The following is a 19,911-nucleotide window of genomic DNA, read 5'->3' on the forward strand; positions in this document are numbered from 1 at the left end:
GACTTTAGTTGTGCATTGTTTCTGTTCCTGCATTCTGAGTTCCACACACCCCAACCTCCTCACACATATAAATATACAAAGTACGAAACTAATTTGTTAGTTACACATAACTGTAAAAAACAGAATTAGAATTTGTAAAATCACAATCCCAAATACACTGCTGTATAGAAAATAAAATACAAAATAGAAAGTGCAAAGTGTAAATGTAATAAAATTTAATATGAAGTGTAAAGTAATATAAAATACAAAGCACAAAGTGTAAATGCTGCAGAACTCTCATTTCATACAGTTTTTTATTGCACTGGGCTTGTCTCTCCTTCACATACAGAAATGCAGGGAATGCCCCTTAAAGAAGAATAGCACAATCTGACTTTTAAGAATTTCACTTGGGATTTTGCAGTGCTGGAGGATCATTTTAGATCATGTCAACTGAGCAGGAAAGCAGAACCAGAACCATACGACAAAGCCCAACGAGTGTACAGAAGAATAGTAAAGAAGCAGGCTAAGGTCAGGAACCATGATACTTAGCCAAGTGTCAAAAGAATGGAAATCCAGATAGTAGTTACAGAGGTAAGCAACAAAATACATAGTCCAGAATGATGATTTCCCTTACAAACTGAGCAAAGGGGTTAATTCAAAATAACTGTAATGTAACCTTTAGATGTGTGAAAAGGGGGTTGCATCTGCCAGTTTTGTTTGGATTCACAGTTTCTATCCTAATAACTAACTAGTACTTATTTAACAACTGAAAACAAGTTTCTGTACCTTTTCTATTGAAAACTTTTAGTGACCGAATTCATTTTGGAATGTAATCATTTGAAAAATATTTTGGAAATATTTGAATTGACCCCTATGATAGTATAAATAGCAATATTCTAAGCACAGAAGATCGCCTTCGCCCAGGCATCCAGCCACTGTGAGGTCACACCTCTCTCCCAGGAAGGTTGCCTCCGAGGGAGTAAAAATTGAATGATCTCACCATATCATGTGTGACAATGTTGTCCCACAGATACGCTTAATACAGCTGCACTGGAATGCCTCAGCAGCAAAACAAGTATTATGACTCTTAGTGACTGAGAGAGTTTTTTTGCTGCTTGGGCAAGATTACATATGCTTTAAGACAGATTCACCAAGCGCCTGCTGAAAATGACCCTTAGCTCAGATAAATTGACCCCTAGTGGTCAAAAAAAGGGAAACAAAATGATTCAGAACTCTATCAGAGCGCCAACTTAAGAAGGCAGGGTCTTGGATACACCAAAAACTTCACAAATGTATTTTAGTGTATTTATTATAATACAATAAAAACAATAATAAACGGTGGACTTGCAACAATGTTCATGTGTGTTTTTACCAGTATTAATGGAGCCCAATATTGTACTTAAACAGGTTTGAGAACCTTGAGAAAGGTCATTTCGGACCGAAACGCGTTGGCTGGTAAGTGTTATTTCACATTATTCACATATCTGTAGCAATCTACACTATTATATATTTTTTCGGCAGAGGGACCGTGAGCTAGCAAGCAGAGGGAACAAAGGCTTGAAAAGGCTGAGGGACCATACACTTGAGGGCAAAGGGACCCAGGGCTGCCTGAAAAATCTCGCACGCATAGGACTGTGAGGATATTTAAACTTAACATTTTTTGCAAACAGAATCTTTGATTTTTACTTAACACCACTCATCTTCAAATGAACTATTTTGACATTTTTTATACAGTTTTGGAACTAGCACTGAATTGAGGATTATTCACCAGATTGTTTTTCACTGCATTATTTTCACAAGTATATATTTTTTCACTTGAGTATTTTACTTTGTTCTCTTTTCACGTTTTTTGAAAGGATTATTTTAGCACGTTTTTTTGAAAGGATTTCAAATTAGGCTATGTATTGGTTTTAGGAAGTCCCTCTAACATTGTAAAAAAAATTTTTACTTTTAAATTGTCACAGCAATTTTTTGCATCACTGAACAACGATATTAATCACGTTTATCTATCTATTTACACACATTTGTTGACTTGTATTTTAACTGCCACACAAGGATCTAGGATCCATTTTGAGGATTTCAATCAGGTTACCGAATGATATTGATAGATAGGAGATATTGAGAGTTTAATTATACTCTGTTCTCCACTTAAACCGCGGAAAGTATTATTTGAGACATACAGGTTATCCCACTTCGTGCTTTGCTAAAGGGAGTTTCCCAGACCGTCAGAATTTTTTAATCTGCATACAAGCAGTTATTAGTGTCAACAGTGAGTATATTGGCTCCAATGAATGGTTGGAAGAATTACTAGACTGTTAACATGGATCCATGAGGGACTTTTAGATTGTTTTACTTTTAAAAAGATTTTCTGTTTTTTAATATCCTTAAAATCCTGAGGATTGTGATTTTTAAATAAACCATTTGTCAATTTTAGCTATCAATACTGTTTAAGTACAATATTGGGCTCCATTAATACTGGTAAAAACACACATGAACATTGTTGCAAGTCCACGTTTATTATTGTTTTTATTGTATTATAATAAATACACTAAAATACATTTGTGAAGTTTTTGGTGTATCCAAGACCCTGCCTTCTTAAGTTGGCGCTCTGATAGAGTTCTGAATCAAGATTACATATGCAACGTCGTTCGCAAATGCCGGCAACGCCGGTTTTTACGCGGATTTGGTATCACATATACAGCGCTGCATATAAATGTGGTGCGTATATTTCACCTGTCGCCTACAATTTTTACTCCCATAAGCTAACATAGAACTGCATCGCAAATCGGTATCACATATTCAGCGCAGGACTTACGTGTCAAAAATTGAGAAATGTTACTCCATTTTCACTTCGCCACACATAGGCAGACGCAGCAAGACTTGCGCTGAGTATGTGAGCACCGTAACCCCCTGAAAATAGTACTTAACACCTGCGCAATTACTATCTACCTTTGGAAAATAACAAACCCCTAACGCATGCGCAATATCTATCTACTTGTCAACCGTCATCCCCCCACCGCAATAACTAATAAACTATATTAAACCCTAATCCTCCAAACCCCACATCGCAAAAATCTAATTAATCTATTAACCCCTAAACCGCCATCACCCCAAAACGCAGTATACCTTAATAAACTATTAACCACTAATCCGCCATTCACCCATATAGCAAAGTACCTACTTTGCAATGTGGGTTAATGGCAGATTAGGGGTTAATAGCTTTAATAGGGGCTTTGCGATGTGGGTGAATGGCAGATTAGGGGTTTATACATTTATTAGGTAGTTTGCAATATTGGGGTTGGCGGATTAAGGGGTTAATACTTTTATTAGGCAGATAACAATGTGGGTCAATGGCGGATTAGGGGTTAATAGTTTAATTAGGTATATTGCGTTGTGGGGGGATGTCGGTTTAGGGGTTAATACTTTTATTATTAGTTTTGATGTGGGTTTGATGGCGGATATAGGCGTTTTACTTGTCGGGTTTATTTTTGGGAGGTGGGTTAGACTTTTACGAGAGATTTGAAATTTTTTTTATTTTCTTAGGCGCCGACAGTTTCTAAGTTGCCGTAAGTCACTGGCGACTCCAGATATTTATATTTACGCTCATTTTGGACATTGCTAGTTTATCTGACACAGCACCTTATGAACTGCCGTCGGGGTTTATATGATACCCCGATGTGCAAGGTGAAATTACGGGCAGCGGGTTTCATCAGTTGCGCTGCATATGTAATCTCGACCAATATGTGCTAAATACAATATCTGCTGCATACAATATGTGCTGCATACAATGGGCTAAATTATGAGCTATTTACAAGTTGAAAGTAAAAAGTTTTTGATTGCGCACTAACCCGGCATGTGCAAAAAGCCGTAGTTAGAATATTGTGACCACGTTAACGTATTGCACCATAAACTTCAATGGAACACTAAAAGTGAAAGAAGAACAAACTAACACTCTTACTTGTGCGCAAATTTGATCGTATTTTCTCCAGTGCGCTAACCCGACATTAAATATTAATATTTCACATTCCAATGTTCTTCACATAGAATAATATGTTCTATTTATTCATAAATACATATTTATATGTATATCTGATGTTTTTTTAGTAAAATATATATCTATACCTATATGTATGGATGATTATATATGGGTATAGATAAATACAGATATATACTATATATATAGGAATATCTATTTATAAATACTATATTAAATACGGTATACAGTACATATATTCCCCTATGTGAAGAACAATGGAAAGTGAATTATTTACAGTACAAACACAGTTAAACACTTTATTAAATAGGAATATTGCATTTGTACTACATACAATATCTGGTGCTTACAAGGGGCTAGATTACAAGGTGGCTGTTTGGGCGCAGGTTAAATTGCGCTCATATTACAAGTTGAGCGCGATCGTGTGAGCACAATCATAATTTGCGCTAGAATATAATTACCACAATCTCAGAGCTGTGAGTTGCACAAAACACATCAAAAATACATTACAAAGTACACCTACATTCATAACACCATCTAATAAAATGTATTCAAAACAAATATCGCACACAAAAGTTATAAGTGCTCAAAGATATGAGATCTCCGATGTTAGAGAAAAAAAGGCAGGCAAAGCACTTTAACTTAGAGATACATACATATACAGTACATCTCCAAAGATGGATATGTATGTATATATAAATGTCTATATAGGTGTACATATGTATTTATATGTGTATATATATATGTATTTAGACATATATACACACATATAAACACATAAATACATATGTACACATATATAGACATATATAGAAGTGTATTGGAGCCCTTTGCAATTAAATAGATAAAAATATGTAAAAGCATATTTATGCAATATTAATTTTAAATAAATTGTTATAATGTGTATGTGTAAATATTTCACATTCTAATGTTCTGCTCGTAGCAGAATACGTTCTATGGCCTCTAGTTATCAAGCCGTCAACCTCAAATACGCTGGAATTCCGCAGCGTATTTGTGGCGAGGCTGATTCGCCTTAGTTATCAAGCCCTACACACCAGCAAAAGTAGAATTTAGTGACGTAAGCTTCGATCCGCCGGACTCAGTCCGACACAGATCGATTCTTACGTAACTCCAGATGTTTTGCACACACGTTCGGCACTTTTCCGTCCCAGCGTACCTGGTTTTCAATCCGACGCCCTGGAGGCGGCGGATCCCATAGGAATCAATGGGAGTCTGACCATAGCGAAAGTTCATGTTCGCTGCTGCCAGATATCCCATTGATTCCTATGGGAGAAGTCCACACCTAACACCCTAACATGTACCCCGAGTCTAAACACCCCTAATCTGCCCCCCCCCACACCGCCGCAACTAAATAAATGTATTACCCCCTAAACCGCCGCTCCCGGACACCGCTGCCACTCTAATAAACTGATAAACCCCTAAACCGCCGCTCCCGGACCCCACCGCCACTCTAATAAATATGTTAAACCCTAAACCTCCGCTCCCGGAACCCCGCCACCACCTACATAATACCTATTAACCCCTATCCTGCCCCCCCATACCGCGCCACCTATAATAAATTTATTAACCCTTATCCTGCCGATCCCGTACCCCGCCGCAACAAAATAAATTGTTTAACCCCTAAACCGCCGCTTCCGGACCCCGCCCCAACCTATATTAAACTTATTAACCCCTAATCTGCCCCCCCTACACCGTCGCCACCTATAATAAATTTATTAACCCCTATCCTGCCCCCCTTACACCGCCGCAACTATAATAAAATTATTAACCCCTAAACCTAAGTCTAACCCTAACACCCCCCTAATTTAAATATTAAAGGGACACTCAGGTTAAATACATTTTTCATGATTCAGATACAGCATGTAATTTTAAACAACTTTCCAATTTACTTCCATTTAAAAAAATGTGCACAGTCATTTATATTTACAATTTTTGAGTGACCAGATCCTACTGAGCATGTGCAAGAATTCACAGACTATACGTATATGCATTTGTGATTGGCTGATTGCTATCACATGGTACAAGGGGAGTGGAAATATACATAACTTTGAAATTTGTTACAAAGAAATCTACTACTCATTTGAAGTTCAGACTAAGTGCTATTGCATTGTCTTGTTATCTTGCATTTGTTGATTATGCAAATCTAATGTGTTGACTGGTCCTTTAATTAAATACATCTAAATAAATATTATTCTTATTAACTAAATTAATCCTATAAATACTTACCTTTAAAATAAACCCTAATATAGCTACAATATAAATAATAATTATATTGTAGCTATCTTAGGATTTATTTTTATTTTACAGGCAAATATCAATTTTTTTAGCTAGGTACAATAGCTATTAAATAGTTATTAACTATTTAATAGCTACCTAGTTAAAATAAAGAGAAATTTACCTGTAAAATAAAAACTAACCTAAGTTACAATTACACCTAACACTACACTATCATTAACTAAATTATTCCTATTTAAAACTAAATACTTACCTGTAAAATAAACCCTAAGATAGCTACAATGTAATTAATAATTACATTGTAGCTATTTTAGGATTTATATTTATTTTACAGGCAACTTTGTATTTATTTTAGCTAGTTAAAATAGTTATTAAATAGTTATTAACTATTTAATAACTACCTAGCTAAAAGAAATACAAAATTACCTGTAAAATAAATCCTAGGCTAAGTTACAATTAAACCTAACACTACACTATTATTAAATTAATAAAATAAATTACCTACAAATAACTACAATTAAATACAATTAAATAAACTAACTAAAGTACAAAAAATAAAAAAACTGTTACAAAAAATAAAAAAAATAAGTTACAAACATTTAAAAAAGATTGCAACAATTTTAAGCTACTTACACCTAATCTAAGCCCCCTAATAAAATAACAAAACCCCCCAAAATAAAAAAATGCCCTACCCTATTCTACATTAAAAAGTTAACAGCTCTATTACCTTACCAGCCCTTAAAAGGGCCTTTTGCGGGGCATGCCCCAAAGAATTCAGCTCTTTTGCCTGTAAAAAAAAAATACCACCCCCAACATTAAAACCCACCACCCACACACCCCTACTCTAACCCAAACCCCCCTTAAATAAACCTAACACTACCCCCCTGAAGATCATCCTACCTTTAGCCGTCTTCAGCCTGCCAACCACCGATGGAACAGAAGAGGAGATCCGCAGCGGCTGAAGTCTTCATCCAAGGGGCGCTGAAGAAGTCTTCCATCCGACTGAAGTCATAATCCAAGGGGCGCTGAAGAAGTCTTCCATCCGATTGAAGTCATCATCCAGGCGTCATCTTCAATCTTCATCCATCCAGAGTGGAGCGGAGCCATCTTCAGACGAGCCGACACGGAGCCATCTTCTTCCACCGACGACTGAACGACGAATGACGGTTCCTTTAAGTGACGTCATCCAAGATGTGGCGTCCCTCGAATTCCGATTGGCTGATAGGATTCTATCAGGCAATCGGAATTAAGGTTGGAAAAATCTGATTGGCTGATTAAATCAGCCAATCAGATTGAAGTTCAATCGGATTGGCTGATCCAATCAGTCAATCAGATTGAGCTTGCATTCTATTGGCTGTTCCGATCAGCCAATAGAATGCAAGCTCAATCTGATTGGCTGATTGGATCAGCCAATCCGATTGAACTTCAATCTGATTGGCTGATTTAATCAGCCAATCAGATTTTTCCTACCTTAATTCTGATTGGCTGATAGAATCCTATCAGCCAATTGGAATTCGAGGGACGCCATCTTGGATGACGTCATTTAAAGGAACCGTCATTCGTCATTCAGTCGTCGGTGGAAGAAGATGGCTCCGCGTCGGCTCATCTGAAGATGGCTCGGCTCCGCTCCGGATGGATGAAGATTGAAGACGCCGCCTGGATGATGACTTCAATCGGATGGAAGACTTCTTCAGCACCCCTTGGATGAAGACTTTGGCCGCCGCGGATCTCCTCTTCTGTTCCATCGGTAGTCGGCTGGCTGAAGACAGCTAAAGGTAGGATGATCTTCAGGGGGGTAGTGTTAGGTTTATTTAAGGGGGGTTTGGGTTAGAGTAGGGGTGTTTGTGTGGTGGGTTTTAATGTTGGGGGGGTTGTATTTTTTTTTTACAGGCAAAAGAGCTGAATTCTTTTGGGCATGCCCCGCAAAAGGCCCTTTTAAGGGCTGGTAAGGTAATAGAGCTGTTAACTTTTTAATGTAGAATAGGGTAGGGTATTTTTTTATTTTGGGGGGCTTTGTTATTTTATTAGGGGGCTTAGATTAGGTGTAAGTAGCTTAAAATTGTTGTAATATTTTTTAAATGTTTGTAACTTATTTTTTTTATTTTTTGTAACTTATTTTTTTTTATTTTTTGTACTTTAGTTAGTTTATTTAATTGTAGTTATTTGTAGGTAATTTATTTTATTAATTTAACGATAGTGTAGTGTTAGGATTAATTGTAACTTAGTTTAGGATTTATTTTACAGGTAATTTTGTATTTCTTTTAGCTAGGTAGTTATTAAATAGTTAATAACTATTTAATAACTATTCTAACTAGCTAAAATAAATACAAAGTTGCCTGTAAAATAAATATAAATCCTAAAATAGCTACAATGTAATTATTAATTACATTGTAGCTATCTTAGGGTTTATTTTACAGGTAAGTATTTAGTTTTAAATAGGAAAATTTTATTTAATGATAGTGTAGTGATAGGTGTAATTGTAACTTAGGTTAGTTTTTATTTTACAGGTAAATTTCTCTTTATTTTAACTAGGTAGCTATTAAATAGTTAATAACTATTTAATAGCTATCGTACCTAGTTAAAATAAATTGATATTTGCCTGTAAAATAAAAATAAATCCTAAGATAGCTACAATATAATTATTATTTATATTGTAGCTATATTAGGGTTTATTTTAAAGGTAAGTATTTAGTTTTAAATAGGATTAATTTAGTTAATAAGAATAATATTTATTTAGATGTATTTAATTAATATTTTAGTTATGGTGGTGTTAGGGTTAGGGTTAGACTTAGGTTTAGGGGTTAATAATTTTATTATAGTTGCAGCGTTGTAGGGGGGGCAGGATAGGTGTTAATAAATTTATTATAGGTGGCGAGTGGCGACAGTGTAGGGGTGGGGCAGATTAGGGGTTAATAAGTTTAATATAGGTTGTGGCGGGGTCCGGGAGCGGCGGTTTAGGGGTTAAACAATTTATTTAGTTGCGGCGGGGTACGGGATCGGCAGGATAGGGGTTAATAAATATATTATAGGTGGCGGCGGTATGGGTGGGCAGAATAGGGGTTAATAGGTATAATGTAGGTGGCAGTGGGCTCCGGGAGCGGCGGTTTAGGGTTTAATACATTTATTATAGTTGCGGTGGGGTCTAGGAGCGGCGGTTTAGGGGTTAATAACTTTATTTAGTTGCGGGGGGCTCTGGGGGCGCCGGTATAGGGGGTAGAACAGTATAGTTAATGTGGGTGCTTAGTGACAGCTTGTCAATAAAGCTGTCAAAAAGCCGAAGAGCAGCGAGATCGGATGAGTGATAACTATCACAGTCCGCTGCTCATCGCCCCGTACTTGGTGCACTTCTTTTTGACAGATTTATTGATAACTTTGGCGAGATTTTTCAGGTCCGCGGCGGCGATGGTAGGCGAGCTTAGGCGGGCGTATTGGGCCGGCGAAGGCAGGTAAGTAGACACATTGATAACTAGGCCTCTTTGTGTTTTTAAAAAGATATTCCTTTATATATAAAGCGCTGCAGAATCTGTTAGCATTGCGGAATCTGTTAGCACTGCGGAATCTGTTGGTGCTCTACAAATAACCGATAATAATAATAATAATATATATATTGGTATAGATATATATTGTGCCAAAAAAACATCATATATATATATATATATATATATATATATATATATGTATTTATGAATAAAAAGATCTTCTATGTGCAGAACATTGGAATGTAAAATATTCATATTTTCATGTCTGGTTAGCGCATATGAGAATATGCGATTGAATTAGCGCGAGAGTGCTAACCATTGAGTTCTATGGAGGAAGAGGTTATTCTTTGTCCGACAGTCTAATTGCGCTAGAAGTAAGCTGTTTGCGCTTGTCAGGTTAGAGCAAGCACGATAACTTTTTACTTTCAAGTCATAATACTAGTGCAATAAATGTATAACTGTATAAATGTATAAAAAGTGTATTAAAGTTTAAAAGATAGATAATCCCTTTATCACCCATTCACCAGTTTTGCATAACCAACACAGTTATATTAATACACTTTTTACCTTTGTGGATACCTTGTATCTTAGCCTCTCCAGACTGCCCCTTATTTCAGTGTGTGTGTATGTGTATGTGTGTATGTATATATGTGTACATATGTATTCACATATACATACATAATTACACACAAATAAATATATGCACACACACAAATATTTAAGCTCTTCTTAGTTAAACACCTTGCCATATGCCAAATGTCTTTAAAACAATATTACCACCATTTTTCTGTTTTTAAATAGTTTGAATAGCCTATTTCTTCACTATATATACTGTATATCTATATATAGAAACATAGAATTAGACGGTAGATAAAAACCAAAAAGGCCCATCAAGTTTACCCATATATATATATATATATCATTTAATATATATATATAAATGTAAACATATACTGTATACATATATATATATATACTGTATATACCTTTTCTTCTGAATGAAGAACAATGCTATTTAAACTATTTGTTAACGAGCCTTCGGCTTTAGCCCACTTGGCTTAGTGAACCTTCGAGCTTAAGTGAAAGCTAGAAAAGGGTTTTGTAGCACGCCCCATAGAAGTCTATGGTGAGAGTGACTTAGTGTGGCAGCGCTATGCGAACTTAAGATACTAGCTCGCCTGATTCTTTCGCTCTAGTAAACACTGTAAACGTGTAATATGAGCATAAGAGTAGGAGCCCTAATAACCTGAGCGGTGTTAGCCCTCAGTAGAGCTTATATTTTTGTGCGCCACTAAACTAATCCATACTGTATAAACATACTCTTTTTAGTTATACTATACCATTACTTCCCAATATTCTTTTTTGCTGTGGTTTCCAAAATTGAACTAAAAGTAGTGTGTTTCTTTTACAATTTGCTAATTTGAGGTTTGTAAAATGTTGGATGAATAAAATAAAATACTTAGGAAATCAGATCTAAAATAATTACTTGTTCTGAAAACCAGTTAGTTTTAATGATAGATGTCATTATGGAGTTGTTAAATTTAATTAATAAGGTCACCTCTACTTGTGCTTATAATGTGCCCATTGGTACTGAACAGATTACTATGAGTAACTTAGGAGGCTACAGGACAGAACAATAAGAAATGAGGGAATGGAGAATTGTCCACATTATTGAGGCTGATATATTTGCTATGTGAATTTCTGCTTTCTTGTAAGGGGAGGGATTTCTATGAAACACGGGGAAAAAAGAAAATTAGCCAAGAACAAGTTTGAAAAGGTTACTGAACTACAATGGAACTATGTCACTATAATTGTAGACTTCTGCCAGATAGGATAAAGAGGTTACCCAAGGTAATTTAATAACAACAGTCCAATCCCTATAGGTTCTCTTGTTCTTTAACCCTATGTACTGAATAAATCTTTCATCTCCCTTACTCAGCAAGTTTGTGTTTGTGTTAGGGGGGTCAATGCTGAATGTTATCCTTTCCGGAAGTATTGTATCTTTTGCTGGCGGCTTCCTTGTCTCATTGATTTTTTTTCTTCCTGTCTCCCCCCTTCCTAGCAATGTCTTAAAAGTGAAGCTTCCAGGAATTGTTTTTTACCCTCATAGTTTTACTCTTGCTCTACGACCTTATAGATATGCTGATAAGATTCCATAATAATCTCACATAAACACACTACACACAATCTCTATGAGCTTGTATAATTCATGCATATGACACAAACACAATCTCTATCTATGAGCTTGTATAATTCATGCATATGACACAAACACAATCTCTATCTATGAGCTTGTATAATTCATGCATATGACACACACACAATCTCTATCTATGAGCTTGTAGAATTCATACATATCACACACACACAATCTCTATCTATGAGCTTGTATAATTCATGCATATGACACACACACAATCTCTATCTATGAGCTTGTATAATTCATGCATATGACACACACACAATCTCTATCTATGAGCTTGTATAATTCATGCATATGACACACACACAATCTCTATCTATGCACTTGTAGAATTCATGCATATGACACACACAATCTCTATCTATGAACTTGTATAATTCATGCATATGACACACACAATCTCTATCTATGAGCTTGTATAATTCATGCATATGACACACACAATCTCTATCTATGAGCTTGTATAATTCATGCATATGACACATACACAATCTCTATCTATGAGCTTGTAGAATTCATACATATCACACACACAATATGTATCTATAAGCTTGTAGAATTCATGCATATTACACACACAATCTCTATCTATGATGATCTTGTATAGTGCATAAATATGACAGGCAAACACACACACACATTATGTATGAATTTATAAAGTGCAGGACTATAAATCATACATACTACTTCCATTTATCTATGACTTCGTGCAGTGCATACATATGGCATACACAAACGCACACCCACTCATACACTCACACATGCACACACACGCGCACACCCACACACATGCACACATTCATGCATATTACACACACAATCTCTATCTATGATGATCTTGTATAGTGCATAAATATGACAGGCAAACACACACACACATTATGTATGAATTTATAAAGTGCAGGACTATAAATCATACATACTACTTCCATTTATCTATGACTTCGTGCAGTGCATACATATGGCATACACAAACGCACACCCACTCATACACTCACACATGCACACACACGCGCACACCCACACACATGCACACACATGCGCACACACACGTGTGCACGCACACATGCACACACACGCACACACCCACACATTCATACAACTCTATTTTTCCTGGAATGATAGTCTAGTTCACCCTAACATCTGCATGATGGATAACGTGGGGGTACTAATTTCCTCACATATTGGATTTTTATGAATGAAAATGAATGGGCCAGAATAGAAATGGTGAACTATTTAGCACTTTCTCTCACATGCAAACACTGCCAGAAGTCAACTTTTAACGCATGCGGGTTAACGAGCATATTACAGGTTGAAAGTAAAATGTTTGTGCACAAGTGAAAGACTGCGTGTAAACAAAAAACAATTCACGCTAACTTAAGGACTTCGGATATCGCAACCGTGTTAAAGGGACAGTAAAGTCAAAATTAAACTTTTATGATTCAGATAGGGCATGTAATTTTAAACAACTTTTCCATTTACTTTTATAATCTAACTTGCTTTTTTCTCTTGGTATTTTTTGTTAAAGTATAAACCTAGGTAGGCTCATAGGCTAATTTCTAAGACTCTGCAATCCACCTCTTATCTCACAGTTTGTATGTAAATAGCTAATAACATGTAATGTTTGTTCATATGTGCCATATAGATAACATTGTGCTCACTCCCAAGAGTTATTTAAGAGTCAGCACTAATTGTCTGAAATGCATGTCTTTTTTAAAGATCTAAGATAAGGAGGCTGTCTGCAAAAGCTTAGATACAAGGTAATCAAAGAGGTAAAAAGTATATTAATATAACCATGTTGGTTATGCAAAACTGGGAAATGGTAAATAAAGGATTATCTATCTTTTTAAACAATAACTATTTTGGTGTTTACTGTCCCTTTAAGTTCTCCTCATAGGGGTCAATTTATCAAGCCCCGTACGGTGCTTAATGCCCTGTCTTTCCAGCGAGCCTTCAGGCTAAAGACCGCTGCTCCATAACCTGTCCGCTTGCTCTGAGGCAGTGGACAGAAATCAACCCTGATCGAATACGATCGAATTGATTGACACCCCCTGCTAGCGGCCGATTGGCCGCGAATCAGCAGGGGGGCGTTATTGCACCAGCAGTTCACAAGAACTGCTGGTGCAATGATAAATGCCGACAGCGTATGCTGTCTGCATTTATCCATGTGCAGCAGACATAATACGCTACATTGTATCATGTCCGCTCACACATTAATAAATTAACCCCATAAACTTAATGGAATGCACAAACTAGAAAAATACCTAACGCTTATCATCCTTGCGCTATTCCTATCTGATGTATTTTTTGTAAAATATATATCTATGCCTAGATAGGTAGATAGATAGATAGATAGATAGATAGATAGATAGATAGATAGATAGATAGATAAATATAGGTATATACATACATAGATATAGGGATATCTATTTAAAAATACTGAGAACATTTCCCACTATGTAAAGAACATTGGAATGTAGATAATGTAGAATATTTACAGTACTACATACACAGTAAAACACATTATTAAGTATTACAATTTAATAATAATGATTGTTCATGTTTTCAGATATTTGAGTAGAAAGGGCTCCAACGTGTGTGTGTGTGTGTGTGAATATATATATATATATATATATATATATATTTATATATATATATTTATCTACATATATACTTTATATATATATATATATATATATATATACTGTATATATGTGTGTGTGTGTGTGTGTGTGTGTGTGTATAAGTGTATATATGTATATATATTTTATGGGTCAAATAAAGTGTCTAGCCTGGAGGGTATACTGAAGTAATATGTAACCCCAAAATAAACTGCACATTCTATTTTTAATAAACTCCTACAGCCGCATATAACTTAAGACATACACTCATCTTAACCCACAACTAAGAATGATTAAGAAAAAGGACAAGAAAGGGTTAATACGGTATCCTAATTGGGCAATGTGTTTTTAATTGACCTAATCAATAGAGTATAAGTTTGAGCTGCTATAGCGCCAGATCAGTGGTCTATGAGTACGGCTCTGGAGGGCTGAAACGCGTCGGACCAGATCTGATGCCCAATTTTGCATATTGTATGTTGAGTGTTTATGCTTTTAAATGATCTAATAAAGACTATCTTTTAAGCTTTACTCACGGCTGGAACTTGTTCACTTTACATTGGATATACATACATATATAAACATACAGTACATACACATGTATGTGTATATGTATATATATATATATATATATATATATATATATATATATATATATATATATCCCGACTAATCCTGTCCAGCAGTAGGAAAACTTGAATATGTGGTCTGTTTAGATAAATGAATAACAGAGCACATAGTGCGCAGAGGGAGTAAATATAAATTATACTTACAGAAAGTTACCTAAAAACTTCCCAGAAAAGAAAAAGGTCTCCCTTGTCCAGCACCCAAGTATATCGCCTAAAATAATACGCTATTGTTATCTGTGTGGAGAGAGTGGCCACCACAATCAATTGTTTTGTAATCCCAAATGAAATGGTCTGGAACTAAAGAATCTTGAATTTGAATAAGGGCTATTAATATTTATCTTTGGCTCTGGCCTCAAAACTTTTTGGAACTTTGCAACAATTATATACTGTATGTGTATATGTATATATATATATATATATATATATATATATATATATATAAAACTAAATTACTGCAGATGTATTAAAAATGATATCAAATGCAGTGAAGGTTGCTAGGTCCCAATAATTTTTGTGAAGTTATAGGTAGCCCAAGACAAAACATAGTATTCCACCACTATTGGCTCCTCTTTTGGCTATTTATTCACTTTTGACAATAATTTGGATATCTATGATTTTATGTTTGCCATGCATGTCACATGACAATAATTACAAAGGTAAACACATCCACTGTTTAGTGTCATCATAACCATATTATGTTCACATTCAAATAGGGGAAATCCTTGGGACTTATCTTTTGGACATGGGACGTAGGAAAGGGTGTAACTAAATATGTCTATTGATAACATTCTAATTATATGTTCATGTCCTTTTGAGAGTAAGAAGAACTGTGAACTTTCTATTTGGGCCAAACACATTTTTCTCTTTCTTTATATCTCCCATGGGCAAAGTAATAGCTTCATTATTCAGTTTAAAGGGTCTTAGAAAGTGTTTGAATTACTATTGAAGGATATCCTGGGAAGGACGAGTTGAAGCTATGCTTGTAACCTCAGGATATCGAGTACAATTCACTGAAAGAACCGTTATTAACAAGTGCAAGATTTTGAGCCCGGAGAACAGACATTATAGCTTGTATTTACTGTAACATTTTGCTGCCTGCTGTCAGGTAAGAAATTATTTGGGGGGGGGGGTATGTTTTAATATTGTATATATCAGCATCATATCTAACTGAGTGTCTTCAATGTGTTTATTAGATTTTTGAATTAAACACATTGAAGATAAACCACAACTTTAATATTTCAATTTTGGATTCACACATTCTTATTAGAATCAATATATTCATACATATTTACACTTAACCAGTGATTTCATTTATATTCAAGAAAGATGAGAGTGGTGTTCTTTCCATATGAACTCTAAATAGGATGCAGCCTATAGACATTATTTATCAAGTCTTCCCAAAAAAAGTGAAACTCTACTATTTAACTTCACGTATTTTGATAAAGTAATTTCTTAGAAATGAAATCATTTAATTATAGATTTTAAGAAAATTTGTTACTTATTGCTAAGGGATTTTTTTATTTTTTTTAAATTGCAGGATTTTTTGAAACTTTGCTTATATCATTGTACAAAGTAAGGAAAGAAACTGTGTAATTTGAATGCTGGTTTAGGACATAATACTTAGCAATAAGAGATACAGTTTTCTGCTATAGACTATAAAATAAAAGAATTATTTAGCTTTTGTTTTAATGCAGATATTTGCAGCACATGCATGTACTTGGTACTAATCAAACAAACACAGGCTGGTTGGTACACTGTTTGCTCTGAGTATAAAGAGTACCTACCAATCAGTGTCTATCTAAACTAAGACTGAAACGGGGTGCATGCGCATTGTGTCAATTTAAGTCTATAGCTGCCTTTTTTTAGCACATATTGCAATGCAAATAATACTTAAAGACTTTTTAATGTCTATTTATTTGTCTAACAATATTATTGGAGATGTTTTACATTAAAAAAATATTACACTGTGTTTAGAATCTACTGAGAATTTTTACTTTAAATGCATCATGGACCGTGGCATTACTAATGAACCTTTCTGGAATGGTATAATATGTTTTGTTTGCAATGTGTAAGTGACAGTCATGCTGTACGCAGGTAACACCAAAATAGTCAGCAGGGCAATACTTTTATATTTGCCTTATATTCTTGTGCTCAAATTGCAAGTTGAAAGTAAAATGTTTGCGCTTGAGCAAAAGACTCAGTTACGCTAACATCTGACGTTTGATTGCACGGTTGTGCTAAATCTCTCTCTAAATAGACTTCTATGGCACTCACTACAAAAACCCTGTTGTGGCTTTCACTCACATGCTAATTAGAATGTGCGTTAAGAAATACTTCAAATAGCATTGTTCTTCACTCAAGAAAAAGTTATTTTTATTTTAAAATATCTATCTATGTTTATTTAATATATATATATATATATATATATATATATATATATATATATATATATATATATATATATATATGGATATATATAGTTATAGATATAAATCTTGTGTTTAAATACAGTATATATATATTATATATATATATATATTATGTATAAATATATATTATATATATATATATAAACATATATATATGTATAAATAAATAAAATAGATATATTTAAAAATAAAAAAAAATTAGCAATGCTATTTTAAGTATTTCTTTTTTTTTTTAAAAAAAAATAGTTTTAAGTGTTTTTAATGGGTATGGTATATAACAAGGTGTTTGACTGGGAAGGGCTGTCATACAACGCATAACTTTCAACTTGTAGTATGAGAGATGTTTAGCGTGGTCGCACTTTCCATTGAAAGTATTAGGGTGCTCTAAACATTCCCTGGTTCTTCCTTTTTACCATGGACTTGTAATACCAGGTTGTGTTCTAATCTTAGCGTGGTCCTGTGATTTTAATAGTGCACCCTGCTCTATCGATAGCTCTCCATATGAAATCATGCTCATAGTTTTTCTACCAATAATGCTTTAAAAATATTCAACTAGACAAAATACAGAATAATATAATAATGTCAGATACTAAATCCTCAGTCACATGTTTTCTCATATTTCAGATTCTCTTTCATGTTTTTAGATGTAACATTCCTGCCTCAGTTTAAAAATATTTCCTCATGATTTCCCTGAGAATTCCACACTCCAGCAAAAGGTCCTGATCTTACATTGTGCCATGCTTTGTTCTCCACAAAATAATTCTGTCATGTATCCACTAAATATAATTTTCCTACACCATATTTGTGTATCCCACCTATTAGTTTCTGCTTCTAGTTTTTTTACATTTTCAGTTTCTTTTTTCCTCTTCTATCTTTGAAAATTGTAAAACAAGATTTTTTTCTGTTATATCTCTTTAAAATGTCAGTTTTTAATTAGAAATTCTGTTAATTAATTGGAATAGCCTAGAATTCAATAAAAAAAAATAGTAATTATTCAGATGATTATGGATGAGGACACTTAACAGGTCTCTACATTGTTTGTAATGTCTGAATTGAACTGTAGGCCCTGTACTTTTATATACATTCTTCTAAGATTTTTAACATTAAAGGGAAATGAAGCCCAAATTTTTTCTTTAATGATTTGGATAGAGAATACAATTTTTATTATTTAATTTGCGTTGTTCTTCAGATATCCTTTGTTGAAGAAATACCAATGCACATGGGTGAGTCAATCACACGAGGCATCTATGTGCAGCCACCAATCAGCAGCTACTATTTTTATTTATAACTATTTATATAAAGTTATATATAAAGTTAGTTAAAATTGCATGTTCTTTCCAAATCATGAAAGAAAAAAATGTGGGTTTCACGTCCCTTTAAATGTACCATGTGCTATAAAAGTATTTTAATTTTCATCAGCTTTATAAGGAGCCTATCAGGAATGCCTACTTTGTGCAATACTTTTATATATGTTTATACTAGTGAATGTATATCGTATAACAATGTCAGTCATTACATGTTTCCTCATAGGTCAGATTGTCTTTTGTGTTTTGTCACATTTCTGCTTGAGGTTGTCCCTTGTGTGCTTCACTCTAAAAAATATGTTCTTATGATTTTTGACTTTCTGTAGAATTCCATATTTCTGCTCCAGGTAATGATCTTCCATTGTGGCATGCTTTGTGTTCCAAAAAAAATTATTCTATTGTGTATCCACTAAATATCATTATTTTTGTTGGGGTGTTTTTTTTTTTTTGTTTTTTTTTTGTTTGTTTTACCACTTCTATCCAATGGAATCTTCCTGTGATAATAAAGCTTTGATATCACTGTGAACTGTTTTAATACAATTTTGAATATCTATGTTTTCATTAAAGTAAATTACAGTATTGATTCCATATTTCATACTGCAGGTTACCACAGCTGTCATAACAAATCAGGTTACTCAATTTTATTTAATCAGAATTCCTTTGCAAAGTGTATTGCATGAATTATTGTGGGATTTCAAAAAAGTCTACCCAATTCCAAAACCATGAATTAATATTATTGGTAAAGTCAAAAAACATCCATTCAGCTATACTATACAGCCATCTTCTATATTGAATGAAGTAGCTGCCTTCATTGGCATCCGTAGAAAGCTTAAAAAATACACCCTGACAATAATAAAGTTCATATATAGTTACGAATATGTATTTCACTGAATAAAAAACAAAATTCCAGGGGGAGAGCAAGTATTCCCCTTGCCCTACTCCAGACAACCGTAGCTGTCATATTTCACTTTTGCCTTGGCTAGGTATCTTTTGCTTTCATGAAGGTCTTTGAAAAACTGC

General features: G+C 34.4%; 1 protein-coding gene across 2 annotated transcripts in view; it reads left to right on the top strand.

The window, feature by feature from the left end:
- The first annotated feature begins 424 nt into the window (after positions 1-424).
- The window catches only part of GPR182 (G protein-coupled receptor 182), a 25,514-nt gene continuing 6,027 nt past the window's right edge, over positions 425-19,911 (top strand). The window contains exon 1 of one of the 2 annotated variants that reach the window (XM_053704978.1): positions 425-570. The gene's annotated coding sequence lies outside the window, so the exon portion shown is untranslated. Of the gene's footprint in view, positions 571-15,995; positions 16,264-19,911 lie in introns of those variants that run through there. The other variant, XM_053704977.1, reaches the window with a different exon arrangement.

Source organism: Bombina bombina, chromosome 3 (genome assembly GCF_027579735.1).
Source record: "Bombina bombina isolate aBomBom1 chromosome 3, aBomBom1.pri, whole genome shotgun sequence".
In the NCBI taxonomy this organism is placed as follows: domain Eukaryota; kingdom Metazoa; phylum Chordata; class Amphibia; order Anura; family Bombinatoridae; genus Bombina; species Bombina bombina.